Source organism: Phocoena phocoena, chromosome 21, assembly GCF_963924675.1.
Source record: "Phocoena phocoena chromosome 21, mPhoPho1.1, whole genome shotgun sequence".
Classification (NCBI taxonomy): Eukaryota; Metazoa; Chordata; class Mammalia; order Artiodactyla; family Phocoenidae; genus Phocoena; species Phocoena phocoena.
The window spans coordinates 23,148,104-23,155,879 of NC_089239.1; positions in this window are offsets into that span (position 1 = coordinate 23,148,104).

Sequence of the window (7,776 nt, forward strand, 5' to 3'; positions counted from 1 at the left end):
GCGGGTGGATTCTTAACCACTGAGCCACGAGGGAAGCCCTGAATACGAATTTTTTTGTGAACATAAGTTTATGAAGAAAGGTTCTATAAATGTTTGCATACGAATTTTTATGTGAACGTAAGTTTTTATTTCTCTGGGGTAATACTTAGGAATGGCTGAGTCATATAGTAAGTGAATGTTTATCCTTATGAGAAACTACTAAACTGTTTTCCAAAGAGGCTGCACCATTTGCATTCGCATCAGCAATGTCTGAGTCTTCTAATGTGCGCCTCATCCGTGTCAGCACTTGGTATTTGTTGTTGTCCTTAGCCATTCTAGTAGATGCGAAATGGTATCTATGGCATCTCATTGCTTTAATTTGCATTTGCCAGGATAGATTTTGAATTAAAAAAAAAAAAAAGAGGGCTTCCCTGGTGGCACAGTGGTTAAGAGTCCGCCTGCCGATGCAGGGGACGCAGGTTTGTGCCCCGGTCCGGGAGGATCCCACGTGCCACAGAGCGGCTGGGCCTGTGAGCCGTGGCCGCTGAGCCTGCGCGTCCAGAGCCTGTGCTCCGCAACGCGAGAGGCCACAACAGTGATACCGCCAAAAAAAAAAAAAGAAAAAGAAGAAATCTCAGTTTGAAGAAACATTACCTTGATTTCCCTACTTTCTGTATTTGTATTATCACTTACCAAAGAGCCTAAAGAGATCACAAAAGTGCCTCGTCCCAATCCCTGCCTCAGGAACCTGAAAAATGCAAATTATGGAGACAGCTAGCTGCTGTTTTAAATGATTGATAACCAGTGTTGCCAACTAGTCCCTGTGGTGAATGAGAATAGTTAATCTAGTCTCTACTGGTTGCCTTAAATAAAAAAGCAAGCTTTCTTCTCACTTCATGAAAAATGTATATTCCAGAAGCATTGTGTGAATACAATTGTGATCCTTGAATTTAATTTCAAGAGCACCGAGAATGCTTAATATTTTGAGGAATTCTCAGAGGAATACATTTGTTAAAAAGGAATCAACAGGGTTTAGAGGAAAGAGTACTGGAATAGGAATTTGGAAGTCCTGTTCTGGAAACAGTTCTACCTGATCCTAAGTGTGTGACCTTGAGCAAGCCTCTGAATCCACATTAAGGCTGCCCCTCTTCCTCTGCTGGAAGAAGGTTTGGACTCACTTCAGCCATATCTCCTGGCATATCATCCACAGAACACTAGCTCTACAGGATTAAGATGTATGGAAGAAGAGAGCGTTCTATATTGAAATTAACGTGGGAAATATTGAGTTAAAGTTCAAGAGGTTTCACTGAGGGAGGATTTTCCAGAGTCTTTAATTTGCTAACATATATTTTTAATCCCTGTGAGAGGGCTGTCATATGTCGTGTCTTCCCAATTCATTTGAGCACAGAAGTCTTTTTCATTGAATAATATATGAACATATATTCCTTTGTTTTTCCTAGAACTCACTTTGGGAAACGCTGGACTGAAATATTGTTAATGTCCCTTCCAAATCTAACTTTTCAATGTTTCCAGTCTCTTTGTAAAAAAATCTCAAACACCTCGTGGTGTATTTGCTTGGAAAGTTTGCATTTCATATGTCAAGTTTTGCGCAGGGTGGTTCCATGGTACTGTACAGTGACATAATCATGGGCAAAACAGCAACTAGCTTGTTTCTCAGGCTTCTGTATTTAAGGTCAGCCTGGTTTAAACCCATATAGAGATCAACCAGGTCTCAGAACTTGGCAGGGCAGGGAGAGCTGTGCTAGAGGCAGACACAGGTACAGAGCAGGCCTGGAGGAGGACCCAGATGTGGGCAGTCAGAGCATGAGTGTCCAGAGTGAGGCCAGAGACATACAGAAGATCAGGGGGTCAGTGGGTCAAAGGTGTCATCTGCTGGGCAATCAAGAGTCCGGGAAACACATAGCCAGGTTCATGCAAGGTCGTGGGTCACAGGACAGACAAGGAAAATATTAGTAGATCCCCAAGAGCACACGGGTCATTCTCTAGGAAACAGACATAGCATATCACTAAGAAGGCATTTTTAATACTGATGTTATCTCACCAGCTATGAAGCCCCACTTCCTCCTGGGACAGCGGCCAAGACCTGGGAAATGCTCTCAGGTCTCCAGCTCAGGACGGTAGGTATGAGATGCCAGGCAGCTGGGGCCAGGCTCAGAGATGGTGACTTTAGAAGAGCTCTTCAGGGGTTAGCACAGAGCAGGGAGAAACCCACCTTGCCTCTCTCCAACTCCCCACCCCTTCCAGAGGACCCACTGGAAGATTTTTCTCCCTCTGTGAGCCTGAAGAGTTTAGAATGAAGAGATTAATTGACCAGAAATGAAAGCTTGAGGCAGTTCACTGCAGTGGAAAGAGTGTGGATTGAGAGTCAAGAGGCCAAGTTCAGCTCTTTGACCTGAGCTGTGGGCTTTGGTTTTCTTCCAGCTCACAAAGTTTTCTTCCAGCTCACAGGTAGCAGGATTCCAGTCACATCTGAGTCTGGGAGGGGGTAGCCCCACTCCAGCCTAGATGACGAGGTGAGAGGGGATCTCCGCTCTTCTCTAGCCAAGGCGGCTGCCGGCCTCTCCTGCCCTCACCCACATCCAGGGTCTGCATGCCCACTGCACTGTTTGCAGGCTTGTTCTCAGGGAGACTGGTGGAGCTGACAGCCTCACAGGGGAGAAACCTCAGCACGGAGCCGACAGGAGCCAGACCCAGGAAGACAGTCTGAAGTCAGGCAGGCCTGTGTCCTGTAGGTCAGCACAGGACTCAGGGCAAACCGGGCGTGGTCAGGAGACACCGGACACAAACAGAAAGTCCTATGTGGTGGGAAAACCGAGACCACATGCCCCTACCATCTTGGGCTGGGGCCTGCCTTTCAGAGGACTCAGAGGAACCGCAGATAATTGGATGGAGGGGAGTGTGTTTTGAAATTAAAATGGGCACAGTAGGTAGAAGTCAAGTTAATTAGAGATATGTCCCTTCCTCCTGTGAGACTGAACAGTGTGACTTTCCGAAGAAGGCAGTTCTCACGGTAATGAGGTAAACTTCAGAGGCAGCCAGCAGCACTGTTTGTTGGTGGAGAGACTGGTTTGGAAGTAAGCCCTCCACAGGCCCCATCCTGTTCCTTCGTTACTTCCCAGCCCCCTGGAAGCCAGCAGATGCACACCAGTAGGTGGCCACAGCCCCAGGCGGCTGTGTTTGCCAGATTCCAAAGGGACAGGGACTCCCTTCACATTAGGGGAGGGGCTGGGTTTCCCCAGAGAAGGTTTTGGCACCTGGGCTGGACGAGATATATCAATACCTGGGGGAGCACAGAAACAGGGTGGCGCTGCAGGAAGAGATGTCTTTAGGACAGGCCACCATTCCTTAAAAAATACTCATGTTGAGTGCTATGGTGGCCTTCTCTGAGGGCCAGTGACCTTCCCAGGAGCGAGGAGGCGCCCCCCACAGGCAGCAGCATCTGTAGCAGTCTTGCCCTTGTGGTGTTGAAGGCGACGGGGTACATTCAAGTAATCATGTGAGGACCCTAGTTTCAGGCCCAAATTCGATGTGACTTTGTGTATGGGTATTTTTCCTGAGGTCAAAGGCAACTGACACTTCAACACCTTATTTAAAAATAGAGGGAATTCCCTGGTGGTCCAGTGGCTAAGACTATGCACCCTCAATGCAGGGGACCCGGGTTCGATCCCTGGTCGGGGATCTAAGATCCCACATGCCGCAACTAAAGATCCCATGTGCCACAACTAAGAGCTGGTACAGGCAAATAAATATTTTTGGAAAATAGAATTATCTGTGTATCCCCGTGCGTATTCCCTCATGGGTCTTTTCTACTTTCTCCCCTCACAGTGTTTGGTGACTTACTCTGTAAAGGTAGTAAACTCTATTGAAACAGGAGGGGGCTTCCCTGGTGGCGCAGTGGTTGAGAGTCCACCTGCCGATGCAGGGGACGCGGGTTCTATGCCCCGGTCCGGGAAGATCCCACATGCCGCGGAGCGGCTGGGCCCGTGAGCCATGGCCGCTGAGCCTGTACGTCTGGAGCCTGTGCTCCGCAACGGGAGAGGCCACAACAGTGAGAGGACCGCGTATCGGTTAAAAAAAAAAAAAAAAAAAGAAACAGGAGGGAAGGAGGCAGGGCACAACCTTTGAAAGAATGACACAGCCCGAGGACATGACATAAACTTATTAGACCCAAATGGGTCCAAGATGGCGGACAATTCCACTAGACCTTGAGCCTCAGTATTTGCTCACATCAGCAAGCTAAATGATACACCCACAGGAGCCATGACAGTTCCAAGACACCATAAGGATCAAAAGTGGGCGGTGGCCCAATTCCTGGAAATCCCCGCCCCTTCCTAAAATAGCTGGAACACTCCTCCCACTCATTAGCCTATGGAATTACCCTCTCCTATAAAAACTGACAGCCCCATACCCTGGTGTCTTTCTCACCTTCTGAGATGGCCCACACTGTCTGTGGAGTGTGTTTCTCTCTAAATAAATCCACTTCTTACCTATCACTTGGTCTCTCAGTGAATTCTTTCTGCGATGAGACATCAAGAACCTGAGCTTCATTAAGTCCTGAAACCAGGTGTGTGATCTCAGTTGGAAGACTGGGTGTTGGCCGGGTTCGAGTCCCGCCTGTGTGGGTTCAAGTCCCAGTCTGAGGTGCACGGTTTCACTGTTATTTAACACATACTATGTCCAGGCTCACAACGAGATAACTTTCCTTTGTATCAATTAGTAGATTATTGTGAATTCTTATTATTTCCTTGTGGAGCCTGAAAAGTAGTCAGAACAGAGCCTCGGGATTATTCCCTTCTTGACTTTCAGGTAATGCATCCAAGAAAGAGTCATCCACTGAGCTATTTCCCCTCATTCGTCTCCCTTCATCCAAGCTGAGGAAAAGAGACAGCCACCTGGCAAAGGTCTAGTCCAAGGTGCCTTTGAAATGTCCTGCGGAAGCACCTCTGGTTCCCCAGCATTCCTGTTAGAAGATAAGCCGTCTCCAGGTAAGTAATGCTGTTAATAACAATGGCAGTAGCCACTTGGGTCTTGATTTGTGCCCTGGGGAGACGTAGGCTCCAGGGCAAGGGAGCTGGGAGGCTAAGGCTAGAGATCCACCACAGCCCTCAGCCTGTTCTTTGTCCTTGAATTTCCTTTTCACTTTAATCATTCCTGGAATCCTGGAGAGAAGTTTACAGGTTTCTACAACCCAGCTCTCTGGATTTGGATAAGTCTTAACAGAACCAGCCAGGTCTTAACATTCTTCAAAGAATAAAGATCCCGTCACCACCTCGAGGGACCTGAGCTCAGAAATCGGTTGCTGCGGATCAAGGCTTGTCTTACTAGTATGCAAACAATTCTGAGTGTTCCTCAAATCAACTTTCAATCTGGCGTTTTCCATGGCTATCAGGTGGAATTTACTCCTGAATGAAGGTCCTCACCTTGCATTGAATTCTAGTGAGTTTTGTTTTGTTTTACAAAGTGACCGGCACCATCTTTGGGGACCACTTGATTGATTGATCCGCCGCAATGTCGACTTAAAAAATACACACAACCTAAAAGCTGAGAGTTATATTTTATTTGGTGGTAATTCTTAGGACTTCAAGCCCAGGAGGCAGCATCTCAAGTAACTCTGAGAGACTGCTCCGAGGAGGTGAGGGGGGAGCCAGGTTATGTAGGAGTTTTGCAGCAAAGGGCAGGTAGTTGGAACATCAAAAGATTATTGTTAATTAAAGAAAACCAGATATCCCAAGTTCAGGAATTCAGCACTTTTGTATGTATGGGAAGACGCAAGAGTCTGGGCTCACTGAAATCATTCCTTTGATAAGTATCTCAGCTATCTGGGCCAGTATCCTGTGTTTTCACCTCCTGCGTTTCCTCAGGGCTCATGGTAAGGAGTGGCTGCAGTCTGATGGCTGCTAGATAGCAGGTATTCTTTCCTTCCTGAATTCCCTCAGGGCTTACCAGCTCACATTGGAGGGCTGCAGTCGCTGATGACTGACATCCTTTGTTTACTGATAGGGTAGGAAATAATCCATTTCTCAGAAGCCTTCTCTTATTCACGTTGCAGATTTTAATTTTTCTCCTTAAGGGAGGACCCCAGCCCATAGGACAGTTCTGCCTGAGAAGTAGGAATGTTTTTCCCCAGTGACTGGAGCAAAGGCAGCAAAATTCCACATTTTATGGGTCCGGGGTCACGGCTACTCCGAAGGTTGGTGTGATTCTAGCCATTACCAAGGGTATATTCTAGACTTTGCCCAGTTCTCAGTCGCCTCCTCTATACAGAGTCCTTCCACATGCCAGGAGTCCCCAGGGAAGCTGGGACAGGCCCACAGCAGTCCCAAACCTGAGTCATCCTGTGGCCAACACCTTCCCAGGGAAGCCCTCCAGCCAGGGCCCGCCTGCTGGACGGCCTCATTTCAGACAGCGTCCCACAGGCCCCCTTTGCCTCTTCCAGGCACAGGTATTTGTATCCCGAAGCAGCACCTGCTGAGCCCCCAGCCCACCCACTGTGCCAGTCAGGATTCTGAGCAGCCCTGTCTTCAAGGTGGATGAGAGCTGACTCTATTTTAAGGAAATGAAGTGCGTCTTTGAGTCAAAGCATGTGATACAAATGACCTTTCCGTGGCAACATGATTAAAAATAGGCAGTTACAGGAAATTTTTCAACTCTTGAGACATTATTGGATGTAGATGTAAAAAAATAGACTAACTTCCCTCATCTTCCCATTAGTGATGTGTGTGGGCAGACAGGGCTACTTTTTGCCGCCTTGACAGACCGAATACTGCCTGTGCGTGGGACAGGAGCATTTCTAGGCTAGCCATTCCTCCAATGTGAGGTTGTGGAATTTGTATGGTACTTACCGACTGACTGGCTCACCCAAATCTGAGTGTGTTTCATTCTTTGGGTTTGGTGGCTGGATTTTTGCATGAACAGCAAGGAGTAGCTGAATTCTCCCTTTCAGTTTGCACCCTCTAGATCAAGGGACAGCAAACTTTTTCTGTAAAGAACCAGATAGTATATATTTTAGGCTTTGTTGACCATACACTTTCCGTAGCAACTGCTCAACTCTGCTGGTATAGTGTGTGGGTAAGCAGCCACAGGTAGTATACAAACAAATGGGCTTGGCCATGGTTACAGTAAACCTTTATTTGCAAAATCAGGTGGCAGGCTTGATTTGGGCCTGAAGGCTCTAGGTTGCCCAGCCCTGCTCTGGAGTCAAAGAGGTGAGGATATTCACCCTCCTTCCCTGTTTTCAAGGGATGCCTGAGAATTATGCGTTCGTTGATTCGCGCATCCATTCAGCAAATGCTTACCCAGCGGTCTGCTGCCATGCCAAGCTCCATAACGTTAGTTTAGGATGCAACAGAGAACAGCACATTACCAAGCTCCCTGCCTCACAGAGCTTACACCGTAGAAAAGAGGGGCGCATTCTCGGGTGCGAGGACGATGTTAGTGGCAGGGGAATGAGCTCAGGGAGCTCACGGGAACCGATCTTAGTGTCTGACATGGAAGCAATCGTAAAGACTTTGGCTTTTCCTTGGTGTGAAATGAGGAACCATTGGAGAACTTTGAACAGAGAAGTGACATGATCTAACTTATGTGTTGAAAATAAATGTAAACTGTGTCAATGGTAGACTAAAGGATGGATGCAGGGATACCCAGGAGGAGGATGTAGCTGTAGCAGTGCTTGAGGAGAGAGAGGGTGGTAGCGTGAACTAGAGCGGTAACAGAGAAGGGAGTGAGAAGTGTTTAGATCCGTGGTATATTTTGAAGGTAGAGCCAACACGACTTCCT